This window comes from Sycon ciliatum, chromosome 3 (genome assembly GCF_964019385.1).
Source record: "Sycon ciliatum chromosome 3, ocSycCili1.1, whole genome shotgun sequence".
Classification (NCBI taxonomy): Eukaryota; Metazoa; Porifera; class Calcarea; order Leucosolenida; family Sycettidae; genus Sycon; species Sycon ciliatum.
Genome location: NC_088645.1, coordinates 7,594,845 through 7,606,811, shown reverse-complemented (window position 1 = coordinate 7,606,811; position 11,967 = coordinate 7,594,845). Strand labels below are relative to the sequence as shown.

Genomic DNA, 11,967 nt, shown 5'->3' with positions numbered 1-11,967 from the left:
GCAATGGGGTCGCCTTGTGTTGTTCCTTCCGATGATTTGATGGTCTCTCCTCCCACATAGAGGTTTGCTGGATGGCGGTAGGTGTTGGTCACCAATGGCGACAGCGATGGACAAAGGTGCTGGATGTTCCTTAAACCCACTTGACGATTTAGGCTGTTGAAGGCATTCCGTGCATCTGCCAGGAGTATGCCCTCGGACTCAGGGTCTTCATAGACGCTTCTCATGGCGTGGATAGCTGCCTCTATGCCATTGTCATGACCTGTGCATAGCTGCAAACTTCCTGCTGCGTCGCGGATGTCGTCGCCGATCACATAGAGAATTGCCTTCCCTAGAATGCGTCGTAGGACTTCCCCGATACCGATCGGTCGAACCCCAGGTTGCTTGTCGAGGGGGACCAGCCTGCAGGCAACATAGGCACTCAAGGATGTTGGGTCCAGATAGCTTGTCGCGAGTCTCCGGGCGCAGCTAGCCATTGCGTCACACAGTCGGTCTGAGGCCTCCGCAAATCCTGTGCACATTCTGCGCCACGTGTTTGCATCTACGCCAGAGGGGCCGGCAGCGCCAAACGTGCTAAGGGCAGCCTTGCGGATGAATGCACGTGTCAGCGACTCAAAGCGGGTGGGATGTGGAGGCACCGGTGGCTCTCCCGGGATCAACGCGTGCTCCTGCAATGGCTCTGCTGGTGGGTGCTTGTCCCACAGGATGTCCAGCACGGACTTGTCACCTACCCGGTCATCCAACTCCATTGGGCCTTTGTCAGGCTGGTCAGTCAGCAGCCTCAGGGCTGAATGTAATTTCCCATCGTTGACTAGGCTGGCGAATCTGCCCGCTGGATCCTTGTTCTGCTTCTGGGAAGCTTGCTCGTAGTGCCGTTGAAGTTGGCGCTGAATGGTACGGCATTCGCTCAGGAGTTGAGGAAGATCGCCATCATTCCAGGAGTCCAGTCGCCGCTGGAGAGACTTAGAGTGTGCTGAGACTGCCACTTGGTGTGGCTTCTGAAGTAGCAGCTGTTGAAATAACATTGCAATCTGCAATGCTTGCCCGGAGAAAGGCGCGTCATTTCCAAACCACTCCAGGTATTGACTGAGGAGGTTGATGAAGGCCCTCCCAGCCGCGCCACTTGGGACGTCAAACGTGTTCGGGATATAGTGCACTGCTTCATCGTATGCCGAGTGCAGTGCTTGGCTGGTGGTAGCTGCATCCATGCGTCCCAGCGTGAACCCCACACCAGGGGCAATTGGGAAGGGTGGTAACTCGGGGGCCTCGCTGGCTGCCTCGCCATCGCCGTCCACCTGAGTATCGCTGAGGCCTACCAGAAGTTGAACCTCGTCAGCAAGGCTGCCAGAGGTGGCATCAGCCAGAGCTGGGTCAACACTGCGGTCAGAGGTCGGACTTCCAACTCCACCACTAGCACTTGCACTAGTAGGTGTAGGTCCAGCCGTATGCGCATCGTCGTCGTTGATTTCCGCTGACGGGTCGAATGCACTTGCGACGGTCACATGTGGGCTCGCGCCAGCAGACGTAGATGTAGGCTGAGCTAAGTGCCCTGTCCCAACACTGGCACCAGAGACGGTACGGGTTGTGCTCACGATTGGCGAGTCATGACTCAGGCTGCTCTGCTGGCTAGTGTCAGTAGTGACGGGGTCGGGAGTACTGCTGGCTCCGGGTCCGGGTTGGGATACAGTGACTGGCTCAGGTACGGCGGAAGGTACGGTAGTGACCCCCGCTGGGTTTGAACTGCACTGTACGGGAGCAGCTAACTGGTCTTGCCGATTCCTGCATCTCAAGTTCCTTCCAGGAGTGCATTGAATACAAAGACTACTTTTCGTTCGACAACTGCAGTTGGTTTTGCAGACGGAATTGCCACTGCATTGACAACACCGGCCGGTGCCGGAACCTGCGCTACCTCCGCTCGTTGCCATGAAAAAATAGCTCAAAATCAACGCATACCACGTCAAGAAATTCAAAAAAACACAGGAGCTAGCAAAACTCTAACCGCGCGCTCTCCGGGGCTTCAAGTCAAAATCGAATGCATAATTCGAAGTACGAAAAGTGCGCCGGTTGGATAATTCGAACCCAGTCTTCGTACAGAAGAGCTGTTTACAGTACATTGGCTATGTCCTTTGAACGCTTATTTCGAAGTGAGATTGAGTTGCTATCCTTGTAATTCGAAGTTCATTCTTTTCTCCTTCTCTAGCCAAGAGTAGCTCAAAAATCGATCGATGGTCCGCTGCAGGATCGACTATAGCGTTCAAGAAACCCACCTTCTCTCGAAATTTGATTCAAGCCCGTGCGAGGCAAATTGCAAAGGTTTGATTGAAGACGACTTCTTCCTGGTGGCTGACTCTCTTCGTGGATCTCGATGGCCTTTCTTACCGCGCCAGCTCGTGCGCGGAGATGTTGGCGCACAACAACACTATTGTCGTAAATATTGTCTATGCCTTTGCTCCACTTCCGTTCTTCAGAACGACGTGCTGCTGTCCAACGGCCTTTCATGACGCGGATTAGGCAGCGCAGTTTTTTTCCGTTGAAATTGTTTCAGGAAAGCTACAGTGCAGTGACTGACAACTTCTTCACTAGAAGATGAAGATAATGTCAAAATGATTTTGTGTCAATCCAGTGTTTTGATGATCCGTTTTACATGACCGGCACCTATGTTTCGTTGATGCAAATAAAAATGTGCAAAAAATATTCAGCATGCGATTTCAAGCATTTTGACATACATATCAGTGCATGGGGCTGCATTTGGATAATTAGAAGTTCTGGATAATTCGAAGTTAGGGCCTGGCAATTTGAGGTTCGAATTAAAGGGAGTCTACCTGTACAAGCTGTTTCGGCCATGAAGCTAAGGTAGATCTACTCCTGGTATTACCAGGGAGTCGTAAAATACCAGGTATTTTACGACTCCCTGGTATTACTATTATTACGACTTGACCGGCTAGCTACGCCATGCACGTCGTCATGGCATTATGGAGTCTCTGTTTTACGTCATCCTTCTTTCGAACACGTAGGTTTACCGGTACATGTCATTATACACAGTCACTTTCGAATTTCATGTTCAATCATTGATTTGATTTGATTTGATTTTGTGACACGAATTTTCGTTTCCATGAACATATTTTACTGTTTTAGCTCTCTTGGACATGCAAGGAGATAGATATCTAGATAACTAAATAGTTTTGGCTTGAATGAGGACTCCCAGGCAAGGCATGTCATTCCTAATTCGTAGCCGTGCTGCTCGGAGTCTACCCTGGAGGAACGACACTGCTCGACCTTTATTCACGACGGCCATCACAAGGCACAGTGGTGGAATATTGACCAGCAGCTATACAGACAATCCACGCGCCAACAGCTCTGCGTCTCCACATACCGGTAGTACTGAACGACGTGATGCTTCTAGAGTAGCTTGCTTCGTGTGCGGGACTGTGGGCCACTCGCCTGGGAAGTGCCCATCCTTACCGCCCGGTTCTCCCTCTAAGTATGGTAAGCAAACGTATTCATATTATCATGCATTGCAGCACACTGTCTCGCTAAGAAATGTACTCTCGTAGAATCCTTTCTTTGCTGCCGTGGTATGAATGAACTTGAGTGCCACATCATAATCTGTTCCTCAGGGAGAGCGGAACATAATAATAAATATATTTCACGGTTCGCGCGAGACTCGGCTGGAATCCGAGTTTTCCGCATCCGCCGTGGGAACGCCACCACCCTCTAGGATCAAGGCGCAGATGCAGCGCCTAAACGGTGGGAGGTGAGTAGATCAGACCCACCACCAAGTGGTCAAAGAGCGGAACATACCTGCTACTAATTTCATAACAGTTTTTGACTAGCAACGTTTTCACAGCTACTAGTGGAGCCAAAGAAATCAGACCCGTCTGGTTACGAGATGGTTTCCAGTGACACTTATCCAGTAGACCAAACACACACTTGTTCCGGAGTCCTTGCAAGGCGCTGTCCCTTATGTTTTGTCTGTTTGTGGGTGTGGGTCCGATTTCTTTGGTACAGTCAGACCTCGCTTATCCGGTCCTCTTTTACCTGGATCCCTCGCCATCCGGAAGGAAATCACTGGTTACCAATTTGCAGCATACATGTATTTTCATGCATCCGTGCAGTATGCGTGCTCGATTATCCAGTTCCTTCATCTATCCGGATGTTTTTGTGGAAGCGGATGTGTGCAGTTTTAAAAGCGAGGCCTGACTGTACTGGTTGTAGCGTGTGTTCCTGTGCCACTCAACCGAGTGCTTGCTTTTTGTTTGATAAGTACCAGCAAGAGAAGATAAACAAGAGTGTGCAACTCAAGGGTTGTTGGCCCACGGCGGAATTTTTTGGTGACGTAATCTTTTCTACGAAGCACTCACTGCGAGTCTTTTGGAAGTTTTGCCTCGTGCACTTGGCCGGGCTTTACATTACAAGGTCGGTGCCCAGCAAGTGCTCTCACTCCGCTCTGTGGCAAAATGCACTGTTTTCTGAAGAAAAAAGGTGACGTCAACAAAAATTTCCGCCGTGGCCCAGGGTATCTGCAAATTGTACAGAAGAGATGCGGAGTTGCACACTCTTGTTTATCTACTCTTGGTACCAGTCAGGTACAAGCGTGCTTGATGGTAGCCACATGACATTGCAGTGAGTGGCTGGCACATTACATGCGCACGCGCGCACCCAACCACTCACACACACGTACACACGCACAGACACATACTCACACCTTAGACCCGAAACGAGGTGATTATAGCAATCCTGCAGAAGAGGCCATAGCAACTTCTGCCGGGATTCCACCACCTTTCAACAGCTTGCAAGTCTGAAGAATTGACTATCACCCATGGACCTTAAAGGGGAAGTTAAGGCAAAAATTAAAATTTCACCAGTTGTAGTCTTCGGGGTGCTGAGTCGAATGGTCTTGGTCCGAGAAAGCTGAGACGCTCCCTTCCTACTTGAATCCCAATCGAACTCGCGCACTTCCACCGAAACTGGGTGACTGCGCCCTACGAGATGGGGATTTGTATGCAAAATGTCACTAAAAGCGCCATTTCGTTCTTCTAAAAGCACGGATGACCGCGATTGGCCCATATGTTGTAGTCTTTTGGACGCTGAGTCGACTGGTTTTGGTCCGAAAAGGCTGCGATGCAGCGTTCGCCCCTAATTCCCAATCGAACATGGTTGAAGAAGCGGTTACGTGCTCCTGCGTACACCAGTCACCTGGTCACCGTGCCTGCAGGGTACAACTTACAGCCTGTTTTGACCTTTTTTGGGTGCAGTCCTGTCACTCGAGTTGAACCTTGGTGTGAAAGTTGTCGCCTGCTGGCGTGGTGACCAGGTGATTTTGGCACCCAGGAGCACGTGACCGCTTCTTCAACCATGTTCGATTGGGAATAAAGGAGGAAAGCTGCATCGCAGCCTCTTCGGACCAAAACCAGTCGATTCAGCGTCCAAAAGACTACAACATATGGGCCAATCGCGGTCATCCGTGCTTTTATAAGAACGAAATGGCGCTTTTAGTGACATTTTGCATACAAATCCCCATCTCGTAGGGCGCAGTCACCCAGTTTCGGTGGAAGTGTGCGAGTTCGATTGGGATTCAAGTAGGAAGGGAGCGTCTCAGCTTTCTCGGACCAAGACCATTCGACTCAGCACCCCGAAGACTACAACTGGTGAAATTTTAGTTTTTGCCTTAACTTCCCCTTTAATACTTAATAGCAAGATCGATGCGTGTGTGTGTGTGTGTGCGTGCGTGCGGGCGTGTGCAGCGATTTCCAATCGAGAGGTTGCGTTCGATTCTCGACGATTATGGTCACACACGTCTTTCTTCTCTTTCTTAGACTCCTCCTGACTTTTCTTTCATTCTCCTGGGTGGTTACCAACAGCCAGTGCATGCCGGAGTATGTGGTGTGATGTGCGTGCGGGAAATAAAATGAAAAAGACCAAAAAGTAGGGATTCACTGGCCAGAAAAAACCCAACTTCATAGCTGTGTGGTGTAGACCAGCCTGAATACTAGCAGTCAATTCTTCAGCCTTGCAAGCTGTTGAATGGTGCAATCTCAGCACAAGTTGCTATGGCTTCTGCTGTAGCATCGGTATCATCGCCTCCGGAGATGGACGTCAAATGGTCAAATGGTGCTTGTACGTATGTGTGTGTGTGTGTGTGTGTTTGTGTGTGTGTGTGTGTGTGTATATGTGTGTGTGTGTGTGTGTGTGTGTGTGTGTGGCGGCGTGACCCCAAGGGGTAGCTGATTGATAGTAGTAGTAGTAGTAGTGTGTGTGTATGTGTGTGTGTGTGTGCGTGTGTGTGTGTGTGTGTGTGTGTGTGCACGTTGTGTTACCTTGTAGGAATAAATTTCATGGATATAGTATGTCTCAAGTGTCTACTGCCTGGCCATACGGTTTCACAGTGTTCAAACCCAGCTCATCCCCAGACATGTAAGATCTCCTGTTTGCCGCTGGTATTTCTCTCTCTCTCTCTCTCTCTCTCTCTCTCTCTCTCTCTCTCTCTCTCTCTCTCTCTCTCTCTCTCTCTCTCTCTCTCTCTCTCTCTCTCTCTCTCTCTCTCTCTCTCTCTCTCTCTCTCTCTCTCTATCTATCTCTCTCTCTCTCTCTCTCTCTCTCTCTCTCTCTCTCTCTCTCTCTCTCTCTCTCTCTCTCACACACACACACACACACACGCACACTCTATCTATCCGGATGGAGAGCAATGGATACATTTGAAGGGCTCCAATTCGAAACGCGATAAAGACCAAACCTGAGCTTTTACGTTTTTGCCCCGAAAGAATTCGTTTTCACCCCACGGACGACTGTGTGTCGGTTTTATGGGTCAACATGCGATACATCCCAGTCAGAATGATGCCTGAATTTTTGTGTTTTTCTGCAAAACGCGATAAAAGTCACCGATGCTGCAGTGCAGACCGAAAAAAGAAAAGAAAAAAGAAAAATTGCTCTTCCTGAAATTTCCGCAAAACAGATTTATCTCATTTTGAATTGGAGCCCTTCATTATAGAAAAGAAAAAGGATCAAGGAACTCCAATGCAATGTTATCGCATGAGCTGATTGTTTAGTAACTGGTGGTGTTAGTGGACATTATAGCGTAACTTGTAGTTCCTTGGTCCTGTTTTTTTTCTATAATATCTATCTATCTTTCTGTGCTGCGCTCATGAGTCCACAAAGGACTGTCGACGCAGTTCTGTCCGCAGAGCATCTTACTATCTATCTATCTTACGCTATCTGTCTATCAGTCTAGACTTTGTTATTTATGTAGTGCAGAACCTCTCTACTACAGTCAGACCTCGCTTACTCGGTCCTCTTTTATCCGGATCCCTCGCCATCCGGAAGAAAATCGTTGTTTACCAATTTACAGGATATGTCGTGCATGCGTACAGTATGTGTGTTCGATTAACCGGTTCCCTCGCCTATCTGGATATTTGTGTGGAAAATGGATGTGTGCGGTTAAAGGGGAAGTCCGGTGAAAAATTTAAATTTCACAGTCCGTAGAGTTCGGGGCGCTGAGTCGAATGGTCTTTCTCCGAGGAGGCTGCGGCCTATGGTTCGTCAGATACGCCCAATCGAACATGTGCGAATTTGAGCGCGCATCACCCAGATCCAGGTGATGACGTCACAGCGTGCAGCCAGGTAGCCACACCATCTACTTGTGTACAAAATGGCCATATTCGGAGCGCGTTCGATTGTGGAACCGTTTGTCGCCGCTTCTTCGACCATTCGATTCAGTGTTACAAACACTACGTACCCTGTGATTTTCAGCTCAGTAAACCTCGAGGTTATACCGTATTTTAGCCGTTTCCGAGTTGGACTTTTCCCGTCGGCATGCACTGGCCTCTAGTCCAGGCTCTATGGCTCTAGCAATGCGCTGCGTGCATGCTAGCTGTAGTGTAGTCAACAAACTCATCACACACGGAACCACTCCCGCACTGCCGTGCTGGGGTAGCTACAACAAGACTCGAGTCACAAAACTCAGAAAACTAGTCAACACACGGACTTGTCATGTACACTCGTATCAGTCGTACAGTCATGTAGTCAGAGAAAGTGCGTTTCTCCTTGCCGGTGCCGGTGGTTGTGCTTTGAGAAAGAAAGTTTTCGTTTTCCGCTCCCGCCTCATTATTTTATGCTACAGCGATGAGTGCACAACCGTGACAAGTGACAAAACTGCGAACAGCTCCCGGACCGAGAACTTTCAGATCCCGTAGCGTTGCGAGCGAAGAGTCGTGCCCGTGGTTCAAAGAGCCTGCACTGTTCTCCAATTGAGTAGTCCGAAATATGCCTAGTTCGCACCAAAACATCACCATGTGGCAGGCTACCGGAGTCTAAGCGAATCGGTATGGAACAACATTTAGAGCACTCGCATCACTCTTCTCCATTTTGGCGACTCTGCTCTCCAGCGATCTGATAATTATATCAGCCTCGTCTGCAATAGCTGCTGCTTCTTCATCAGTCGGAAACTCAGTAGCGCTCACTCTTGACCGGCCCGCGGCCATTTTTTCAGCTGAATACCGAGGTTCTCAGCCCCAGACCGAACTCATGAAGGTCAGCCATGGCTGCATCCTCACTCTCACAAGGAGTTACGTCTTCGGGGTCGCTTGCGCCCCCTACTATCGGTCGCCAAATCATTTGAAATAGCACTGACACTATTGCTTTCACGCGCTCTTTTTGACCTAGCTGCACGCTATGACGTTGCGGAGGGTGTGGCCCGGCCGCATGACGTCATGGCTCAGCCCCCGAAACTCAGTTTTTCAAACGGAAATATCTCGAGAACGCTTTGTCGGAGACTTGTGGGACCAACACCATTCGACTCAGCGCCCGAAACTCTGCCGACCCTGAAATTTATATTTTTCACCGGACTTCCCCTTTAAGCGAGGTCTGACTGTATTGTTAAATGCTGATGTTCTACTCTCGTCTTCTTGTTTGCATTCTATTGCCAGTGTTGATGTGCCCTCGGTGTGGCCAGCCGGGACATACAAAAAAGGAGTGTTCGGAGCCGAAGAAACCCCGCAAGAAATCTTTTGAAATCGAAGAGGTGGAGTGAGCTGACATGCCTTTCTATTGCTGACTACAGGCAAGGTAAGGTATTCTTGCTATCTTTCTTTCTCTCTCTCTCTCTCTCTCTCTCTCTCTCTCTCTCTCTCTCTCTCTCTCTCTCTCTCTCTCTCTCTCTCTCTCTCTCTCTCTCTCTCTCTCTCTCTCTCTCTCTCTCTCTCTCTCTCTCTCTCTCTCTCTCTCTTCTCTCTTCTCTCTTCTCTCTTCTCTTCTTCTCTTCTCTCTCTCTCTCTCTCTCTCTCTCTCTCTCTCTCTCTCTCTCTCTCTCTCTCTCTCTCTCTCTCTCTCTCTCTCTCTCTCTCTCTCTCTCTCTCTCTCTCTCTCTCTCATACTGTAAATCGATAAAATTTCACGGCGCACAAATTTTCCTCTTTCAAGAATTGTGCTGGTTCACGATGAGAAACTTTCGCGATTTCATCTATTCAATTGGATATTATACTGTCTACTATCGATTTATAGAGCAGTTTGCGGCGATTTATATTCGCGAATGTGTGATGGTCGCGAAGATAGCGAAATTTAATCCCTATCGAAAGTTTCCCTCTTTACAGTATGATTGTGTTTCTGTGTATGTAGATTGGGACAGTTGTCATATGAAGACATCAGAAGCACTGTGCAATCCTGTGCTCAGTCCACAATGACTTGCCAGGGAAGGCAACGGTGGCATTGTGCATGCCTGTGGTGTCGCCAACGCGGAGTCTGCTTCTTGCTGTGGCGCGGCTTTGTGCAGCAATGGCGGGAGTGCCCCGTCCGTGTGATGTCTACCTTTGGAGGTTGCTATCCTCCAAGTAGTAACTGGTAAGCCATACTGGACATTCACAATTAGCCTTGTTCTCGGACACTGTACTGTGGCTGGTGGCTGCGGAGCGTTTACAAAGGAACACACGCTGATGTTGCGAGGTATGGTAGCGCTGGCCTGCACCGCCGTGCCGAAGCTCTACTGGCTTTTGAGTAGCCTTGCTTCACTGGCAAGCTGCCATGCTCTGCTGGTCCACAGTCACAAGCGGGCAGTTGGCGATGTGGATTCCTGCACCCGCCATCAGCAGCCTGGTGTTGCTACCACTAGTACCAGCTGCAAGCAGACGTGGTGGTGTTTGGATGAGTTTTTTTCTATTCTTTTTTGTTTTTGTTTTGTTTTGTTTGTGCAATGTTATCGCATGAACTGCTTGTCAATTAACTAGTGGTGTCTGTGGACATTATCGTGCAGCTTGTAGTTCCTTGGTCCTTTTCTTTACTATAAAATAATACTTGGCTCTCCATCAGAGTCTTTTTTTCTTTTTTTCTTTTTTTATAAGGGCCACAAACCATCATGGTGAAAACATGCTGTAGCTGGTATGAACTAGCAGATTGTGTGCCGGCATCCGAACATGCAGTCCTGCAGTCATGCGGTCACTTGTGCCGACATCTGCATGCACAGCACTGCGTATCATTCCTGACTAGTACGGTCTGTGCTTGCGTTGGTGCGGCACTACATATGAATGGCACTCTGTGCCCTGGATTCTCTCTCTGCCGACGGAAGTCCCGCTGGCCAACTAACAGTTATCACCATTGTGTGCATGGCTTGGCAGCTGGCTGTGCGATATGAGCAGACACTTTTGCCGGCTCCCCAGCTGTTGTGATCAGCGACTGCTGAGAGCCATCCCTAATACTGTACTCTCACGGTATGGATGTCCATATCCATGGCTGGAGAGAGTCCTCTATACGCCATGTGCGGCTGGTCTGCACATGGTATGCTGGTTGGCGTAACAAACACGAGCTGCGCGTGTGAAGCATTGAGAAAAGTGTTTGTTTTCCTCAAGCTCTGCAGAAGATGCTGTGTAGTGCGTCTGGCGTGTACGCGTACTCAGTTACCTCATCTCTTTATTCTGTATGTGTGTGTGTGTGTGTGTGTGTGTATGTGTGTGTGTATGTGTGTGTGTGGGGGGGGGGGGGTCGGGGTGACGGTCGTGTGTGTTCGTTTGCACCACCGTGACCCAGTGGCCCAACGATGCATGCCACCACTTTTACGTGATCTGTAACATGGCATATGACTAGAGCTGCACCACATACTTGAACGCGAAATGAGGAAGCTGCAAGCTCGGGGGCCCTCTTTGTGCTTTTTCTGTATCCAGGCGATCAATGACTAAGCATAGCAATGGCCCTGAGCCGGCAGCTCTCTCTTCTATCAAGAGTATATAACCCCCCAAGAGTGCGCAACTCCTGATACCCTTTCTATGGGGTACGCCGACGGCGAAAACTCACATCACGTGGTGCAGTGTCGCAGTTGTACGTTTCCAGCACGTTTTTAGCGAGCAACGGAGTACTAAAAAAACTTAAAAAAGCACTCTCTGACAGAAACTCACTGCGCGTATGCAAATCCCCAGCATGATCACGGGCAGATTTTGGGATTGCGCGCACGCTATCCTACGTTTGTACGTAGTACAAAGGTATCTGAGACATGTGATGTGAGTTTTCGCCGTCGGAGACCCCATATGCAGAGTTGCACACTCTTGGGGGGTTAGTCCACCAATAGAAAAACAACAAAAATGGTGCAGTATAGGATGCCTATTGACGCTATTTTACTTTCATGTCCAGAATTCCATACACTGAAATTTGGGCCAAAAATAGGCCTGTCAAAAACGTCCTGCTATCAAGTCTCTGTGATCCCAGCATGAGCAATTGTCACATATTTGGAAAGATGAAAGATTAGGCCATACCATAAATACAAAGATATAACTCTGCCATTGCGTTCCCAATGCCTTCTTTATGCAGACGACACCACCCTGTGTGCCTCTGGAAAGTGTCCACGAATTCTCATGTCTTACTTAGAAGACGATTTTTCAGTGGTGAAGCAGCACCTCACAGATCGCGGCCTGCTCCTGAACTCCAGCAAGAGCCAAGTACTACTGATCCACAGCAGACGCTCACATCCACCACCTAACCTGAGCATTGTCTGTG

General features: G+C 49.1%; 1 long non-coding RNA gene across 2 annotated transcripts; it reads left to right on the top strand.

Moving 5' to 3' along the window:
- The first annotated feature begins 3,110 nt into the window (after positions 1 to 3,110).
- Positions 3,111 to 10,858, top strand: LOC135811303 (uncharacterized). 2 transcript variants are annotated; one of them, XR_010552588.1, is made up of 4 exons: positions 3,111 to 3,483; positions 6,322 to 6,411; positions 8,919 to 9,057; positions 9,617 to 10,858. It is a non-coding gene; the product is annotated as an uncharacterized LOC135811303 (long non-coding RNA). The 2 variants fall into 2 exon arrangements; XR_010552587.1 differs by having other exon boundaries at positions 3,112 to 3,483; positions 9,607 to 10,858.
- The last annotated feature ends 1,109 nt before the right edge of the window (positions 10,859 to 11,967 follow it).